The sequence below is a fragment of the Aphelocoma coerulescens genome, chromosome 5 (genome assembly GCF_041296385.1).
Source record: "Aphelocoma coerulescens isolate FSJ_1873_10779 chromosome 5, UR_Acoe_1.0, whole genome shotgun sequence".
Taxonomy (NCBI): domain Eukaryota; kingdom Metazoa; phylum Chordata; class Aves; order Passeriformes; family Corvidae; genus Aphelocoma; species Aphelocoma coerulescens.
In genome coordinates this window covers 42,542,685-42,550,490 of record NC_091019.1, presented here as the reverse complement: position 1 = coordinate 42,550,490, position 7,806 = coordinate 42,542,685, and the positions used below count along the sequence as shown (strand labels likewise).

General features: G+C 46.8%; 1 long non-coding RNA gene across 1 annotated transcript; it reads right to left on the bottom strand.

Moving 5' to 3' along the window:
• Positions 1 to 1,717: 1,717 nt before the first annotated feature.
• LOC138111660 (uncharacterized) lies at positions 1,718 to 3,123 on the bottom strand. The gene is made up of 2 exons (XR_011151416.1): positions 2,920 to 3,123; positions 1,718 to 2,488 (listed from the first exon to the last, which is right to left on the bottom strand). It is a non-coding gene; the product is annotated as an uncharacterized lncRNA (long non-coding RNA).
• Positions 3,124 to 7,806: the final 4,683 nt, after the last annotated feature.

Here is a 7,806-nt window from a genome sequence, read left to right as displayed (position 1 = left end):
TGTTACAGAAAGCCTACATTATGAAAAGGGAAGAAAAAAAAAATACACAAGTTAATGATTATCTGCCTTATCTGATGTTGAAGAATTTTTTCAGGCAGAAGTTTTCAACCAATCTTATAAAGAATGTTTATTTCTACTCACTCTGTAATTCACATTTATTTTTGCACCCAATTGCAGAATTCATGACCCAACCTCTGCAACTGTATTTAGAGATACTTTAAATATAAAACAGAAGCACCCAAGAAACAGCACCTTCTTCTTCCCCTCCTGCTAAAAAACACCTGGCTCACCTCAGAAGTCTTTTAAAAGAAAGATTGTGTAATAACTTGCAATCAATCCCAACACCAGTTTTACTGCAGTTACAGCCAAGTTATACTCAGGCCCAGATCAAGGAGAAAAAGGTAATTTTCTGTCACCTTTGTTATCCATCCTCATCTCTCACACAGTAAAAAGCAATGAACTAGTTCAGTCATCAGGACAGTTTAGAGGAGTTTTTCTGAATTAGTTATCTGCAAGGAGCCTCAGACAGCTATTCCACCAATGACAGGACTCCACAGTGAAAAAGCAGTATGAAATCACTTCTCACCACAGGATGCCAAATGCAGAAGGAAGCTGGGAAGAACAAGAACTGTGCAAGGTCACCACGCCCAGGACTGGAAATGGTATAAAATCCTGCATAAAAGGTCAAAGATGTGACTAAAACTTCTGAGATCAGACTCCTGTTTCTCTCTGTAATAGGCTGTCTGTTATGACTTTTGATCCTCAGACCACTACAGTGTTATCTTGAGGATAAACAGTAGGACTTTGCTGTTTCTGCAGCAAAAAATGGGTATCTGCTGAGATCTCTGAGGTCCCGCCTCGCTGTCCCCAGTAATGGCACTTCCTCCTGCTTATTTGCGACCCCATCTAGCCATCAAAGCTTCCTACAATATCCCAGAAAGCATGAGGGGATGACACCAGAAAGGTGAAGCAGTGACTAGCACTTGCAAAAGAGCTCTGAAGAGCCTAGAAGTGTTGCAGATCCCAGCACACTACAGAGCTGTCCAAGCTCAGCAAAACCTGATGTACAGCTGGTTGCCTCCAGAGCCAGAAGGAGGGCTCAAAGTCGGAGAAAGTCACAATTCAAAGGTCTTGGAAATATTTTGATGGTCCCATGGACTTTATGACTATTAATGACACCAGAAGCAGAGAAGCTGAATCTGTCATAGCCTATTTGAGATAAATAAATTAGCTGTGGTCAGTGTGACAATCTGGGTAGGAGGAGCTAAGCAGTCAGCAGCCAAGATACAATCCCTTCCTAACTGGCTTCATCACATGTATATAACTCTGAAGGGATAAATATCTTAGCAGCTTTTCTGGTAAAGGGCAAGTACCAATTCAGCAGCAGCAGCTGGCTAATGAGGAACTGAATTAACAGAGCTGATAAGAACTCCGTTCCCCCACACTGCCTGGATTATACTGGCTAGGCAAAGAGAGCAGTATACATCCAATTCAGGAAGGTGTGCATTAGACCCACTTAATCTTGCTGTCCAATTTCCATCCCCTCAAACACCACCAGCCCTATGAGATTTTGTACCTATAAAAGATAGAATTGGTTCTACTATGATTTAAATAATTTAAACTTGAAGAAAATATATTATCTAGGTCATCATCTAAATTTTAATGCTATATGTTAACCAAAACTAAATTAATCAAAATAACTCCACAAAAAGCCAGATAGAAGAAACAGGCACTTTAAGTATGGTTTTAGGCAATTGGTCTCCTTTATCACAACCTGGGATTTTGCAATCGTTATTTCATCTTTTGTGCCTGAAGCTTTTGTTATCCATGATGGTTTGATCGTTTTTGCCAAGCCTCTTCATCTGTAGAAAGCTTTGGTTTGCTTTCCAGTTCAGGTTCCCATCTACCACTTCTAATCCTCATTTTCATTCTTGCCAGTTAGTCATCTGATTTCTTTGATCCTTTGTAGCAAACCTTGAACTCTGTTTTTATTCAGATTAGAATCCAGCGTCAAGAAGTAATGGTTCTTTTTCCCTGTAGTTTTGCAGCCTCTAGCTTCCTAAAGCTTCTTATTTTTTCCAAAGTTTTCAATTGCTGCACTTGAATTTTCTGTGTTTTCAGGCCATGTTTCTGACCTACATGTAGCATCTGTTACAAGTTATCAGCTTCTGACAATTGCAACACGTGAACATCTTCCTGTTTTCTCTCTTTTAAGTTCCTAAATGTTGTTTAGGCAGTATGGCTGGTGTACAGCACTGGGAGAGCAGTAAGTTACCCAGCTGTAACAGGCTCTCCTTGGACTCTCATGGCCTTGAAGGTGTGTAGGAAAATGAGATCTTTCCAGGTCTCACATTTACTGGGGTGGGTGAAGCACTCTGAGGATTTCCATTGCTGTACAGGAAGTTCCTGAAAACCCTTGAGAACTCAGGCTGGTGTAGGTGTCCGGGCTGGCATCTCAAAGCACCACCACTGTGGGAACTCATGCCTTCTGATCAACAAATCAATATGATTACACAGAAGCATCTTATTGTTTAAAATACCCCGGTGTTCACACATCTCACAACTTTGACATAATACCTTACTTATACATTTCACTTGCTTATCTTATACTACTTATACATATACACATCACTCTACTTATACATTTTCTTACTTAATTATATATTTTACCTATTTTTACATACTACTCTACTTATACATTTTACAACTTTTACATAATACAGTATGTATACATTTTGCAACTACTGTGCATGAGATCTCACATTGCTTGATTGGTTTCTCTATTTTGTCCATGAGCTCTGCACACTCTGATAACATGATTGGTTTTAATCTAGTGCAGCACAGTCCTTTTTTATCTATTCCTTGCTGTCTTGGCATTTAGTTTTTCAGCTTCTCCTTTCCCAATTTTTCACAGCTTACCTTTCAGTCCTTGAAGAATTCCTGATGGCTCTAGCAGGTAGGGCTCCTAATCCAGGCAAGCAGGATCAAGATGATGACAGCAACAAAACCCATCCAGTGATCAGCAGCCAAGTTAGTCTAGGAAATCCAAACAAGACAACAAAGACCACAAAACAGGTACAAACCTATCCCACCTCTCTCCTTAAGCCTTCAGACTGGAGCTTAAAAACCCTCTTGGGGCTGATGTGCTGCAGCTGAAGGTGGAAAGGCCAGGTGAAGCTGGTGAGGGTAATCCCAACCCCATCCTACTCTGAGGGCTCTGGTAAAAATAACTAAATAACTGGCTGGGGCACACTATCAAGGTTCAAATACTTTGCAACATACCACAGCATAAGTGATTGCTCCATGAGTGTGCCAGAGTACAGCCCACTACAGATGACTGACAAACCCAATTCATCCAGCTCATGCAAAGGAGGGTGGTACTTGACTTCAGCATAGATCATCTGGCTGAAGATGCTGGTGGACAGCAGGATCCCTTCCTTGGTGCGCTGTAATGATCATGGACTCTTAGTAGCCAGAATGGTCGTCCAAAGTATCACTCTAGTGTGATCCACCAAAATTTTTCTGGAGTTTCCTGTCCACAAAGAGGGAGGTAGATTTTTCAATTGAAACCAATGGAAGCAATTAGTTGAGTGGGGTAGCTGAGTTATGGTCTTATGAGGTGACTCAGCTGCTACAAACATCAGTGTTAACTGCTAGTTCCTTGTAGAAGGTGTCCTTGGACAAGGCGTTTAATCCTCTGTTTGGATGCACCACAGTTCCTTAACTGGTTTATCAGTATGGCCAGTGCTGTTTGGCAGTACAAAGACTCCCTTTGCATAAATCACCTAGCAGTGTATTCTGCATCTCCATGCACGGGGCAAGAGAGGACATTGAGTCTTTAGCTTCAGAGCAATACAATGTTCTTAGGCCTCTTTTTGAAGAATCCCGTGAGAATTTTTGGAACCATGTTTATTTTCCACCAGAAGCTCCCTCATGGAGACTTCAACATCATGGGTTTAGGAATTGTTCAGACATTATTAGTACAGCAGTTGTTAGAATTACATGGGATGACTAGCGTTCAGAATGTTAAGACAAGAATAGCCAAACTTTTGCTTTCTCAGACAGACGTAAACATGCTGAACACTTCTCTGGGGCCTGACTTTCTCTAAGTAGGACAGACCATACCTGTACCTGAATCTCAGAAGTTCAGAATTTGGCATAGAAAACATCATGGATGCAAAATGGTATTGAACAGGACTAGCAGATATAGACTTTGAAAAAATATTAATTTTGGATAAGAAAAGGAAAAAAGCTCTTCACACCTTTGCAAAAAGGTTTACAGATTTTAAAGTCTGCTAAAAGGATGAGCAGATGCAGGTTGCATCTGAAGAGTGCTGGGGAAGAGCCATTAATTCTGTGTTCTTTATACTCATGAAAGTCAGGGTTTATATACATGTTCTCAGAAGACCCTGCTATTCAGATTTCTGATTTCTCACACACAAAGCATACATGAGCCTCCGGGTCCACACTGATGAGTACTCAAGGAACACAATACATTCCTCAAAGCAGAAAATAGAGTGCAAACAAGCAGACAACCTGAAATAATGCCAAGAAGCCATGAATATGCTGATTTAAAACACTGTTAACAAATTTTAAGGACCACCAAGCTACACAGTTCCCTTAAGCACAGCTAATCAAGAAATTAAAGGTCAAGGGATCATTGTAGAAGCCCTTCTGAGTGGACTTTTTCTATAGGAGGATTAGTCACCTGTTTGTGCAGTAAGACCCATTATTTGTCCAATAAACGCCAGTATACCCTTTTTTTTGTCCCATACATCTGGAAAAAACTGCAGCATTGGTACTGATTCCTTGACCTCTTTGCTTGGATGTTCTGACCAGAAATTTAACTAAGCACTGATTCTTTACAGTTTTCACAATACACCTGAGACACTGCAGATAGAAACCCTGAGTGGGAAAGAGATGATGTGTGAAGTTTTCTTAGTAATTACCCTAAGGGGAGATAATCTTTTTTCTCTTGGTCTTATCTGTCAGGCATTAATTGCTTCCCTGGTTCCCTACAGCTGCAGAGTTTGCTTTTCCTAAGCCTATTTCTCTTCCAAATAAATTTCTTGCATTTCTTACCTGTATAGAGCTACTGAGCCCTTTGTTGCCATGGTTTCCTTAAATCTTCCCATGTCTGTCATCTCCTGTTTTCCACAATATACAATTCAAAACTTTTTTCAGCCAGGATCTTAATTACTGACATAGATCACCTAAGTTAACAAGGGACCTGTACTTTTAACACCATGATATTTGCATTTTTTATTTTTGATTTAGCCATTTGCTAAGATTTAACAGAAAACAATTTTCTGTTTCCTAAAGCTTTACTTCCTTGTAACTCATAAACAGTATGAAATAAGAAAAAAGCATTTGAAAGGTAAAGCCTACAAATATAAAAGCCAGCTTCACCCAACTCTTAAAACAGTTTTTCAAACAGCTTTTCTAACCATGGTCTTCCAGGTCCCAATGCTATCTTCACCTCTCCTGGGATCTTCATGCTGCTTAACAAAGCAGGTAAAGCATTTTGTCCAGATGATAATTTGTGCCAAAAAAATGCATGACTCATAAGGATAGTCAAAGATAAGGCTAAATAAAAAACAAGGCAAGAAAAGTTCATGTTGCTTTTCTTCCATCTACTCACTCTGCATTCTGGTTTTGAGGCTGGTGGCTATCCGACAAGCAGGAATAGCCACATATGCTTGAGTTTCTCTGTCATTGGATTGCACAGATATTTATGTGTATATACAAGCTAAATAGTTATTTATTCTTAAAAAAACAAAACACTCCGAAACACTAAACACTCATGATTTATTAGATTCATATTACAACCAGAAGTTCCTTCTGATGACTTGTAAAGAGACGATATGAAGCACTAGCAATTCAGTAGTAGCATTCTGGGTAGGAAATGTCACCAATAGAGAACTATATCTTTAACAGTGAATACAAGAAATTTATATTTATATATTTTCACGGATATATATATATATCTTAACTATATATATATATAGTTAAGAAGTACCACGTGAGCAATGGGACGGGGTGTGTGCAGAGGCGTCGCCCGGTGGGCAAACCTCACACTCCTCCCGCTCCTACATTTCCCATTGATGTACCACCAGCGCTTTGGTTTAGCCACATGGTTTCATTTTTAGCCTCATCCCTGCCACTGGCACATCGTTCCTCCTCCACACTGACAAGTATTCCGTACTTTTGGAAGGAAAAGCCGAGTGCCAGGCGGCGGAGGCCGGACGAACGTCTCTGCGAGATCTTTGGCCGCTGCGCAGAGCCGGCGGCGCCGCGGCCAAAGGCGGAGGTGCAGAGTTTAGGAGGTGCTAAGGTCGCGTAAGAGAAACCGCGGGTCTTTACGCCGCCGCCGGCTTCGAGACGCACCGCCGCCCCACCTGGCAGCGGCGGGGACACCCGCTCCCTCCTCGGGACACCCGCTCCTTCCCCAGGGACACCCGCTCCCGCCGCCCGGCCCCGCTCCATCCGCGGGACACCCGCTCCCGCCACCCGGCCCTGCTCCCTCCGCGGGACACCCGCTCCCGCCGCGGGACACCCGCTCCCTCCTCGGGACACCCGCTCCCTCCGTGGGACACCCGCTCCCGCCACCCGGCCCCGCTCCCTCCTCGGGACACCCGCTCCCTCCGTGGGACACCCGCTCCCGCCGCCCGGCCCCGCTCCCTCCTCGGGACACCCGCTCCCTCCGTGGGACACCCGCTCCCGCCACCCGGCCCCGCTCCCTCCGCGGGACACCCGCTCCCTCCTCGGGACACCCGCTCCCTCCGTGGGACACCCGCTCCCGCCACCCGGCCCCGCTCCCTCCTCGGGACACCCGCTCCCTCCGTGGGACACCCGCTCCCGCCGCCCGGCCCCGCTCCCTCCTCGGGACACCCGCTCCCTCCGTGGGACACCCGCTCCCGCCGCCCGGCCCCGCTCCCGCCGCGGGACACCCGCTCCCTCCGTGGGACACCCGCTCCCTCCGTGGGACACCCGCTCCCGCCACCCGGCCCCGCTCCCTCCTCGGGACACCCGCTCCCTCCGCGGGACACCCGCTCCCGCCGCCCGGCCCCGCTCCCTCCTCGGGACACCCGCTCCCTCCGTGGGACACCCGCTCCCTCCGTGGGACACCCGCTCCCGCCGCCCGGCCCCGCTCCGCTCCCGCCCCGCTCCCGGAGCCACCGTGTCCCTTGTGCAAGTGCGCCATCTGCCGGGAGCGGCGGGCGGCGCCGCCGGGGCTCCGCTCCCTCCCCCGCAGAACGCCCGGCAGCCGCCAGGGCAGCCGATGGAAGCTGGGGAGCAGCGGGGAGCAGCGGGGAGCCCCGGGCAACCGATGGAAGCTGGGGAGCAGCGGGGAGCCCCGGGCAACCGATGGAAGCTGGGGAGCAGCGGGGAGCCCCGGGCAACCGATGGAAGCTGGGGAGCAGCGGGGAGCCCCGGGCAGCCGATGGAAGCTGGGGAGCAGCGGGGAGCCCCGGGCAGCCGATGGAAGCTGGGGAGCAGCGGGGAGCCCCGGGCAGCCGATGGGGGCTGTGGAGCAGCGGGGAGCCCCGCGGCTCCGGCTCCGCCAGCAGCACCACCGCCTTTGAGGCGTCCGGCACCTTAAGGGCCAAAAGCATAGGAATGGCGCTAATAAAGGTGACTCGGCAGAGCGTCGCTGGAAGTGCAAGGGCTAAGGCAGGAGAAGAGTATAGTTTTTAAATTATTACTATATTTTTTTCAGGGGAAACTGTAATTCCGAAGGGATTTAGTCACAAGATACCGGTTTGTCATAACAGTTATTCCATCGTCAGGGTCGCGCACGGGAAG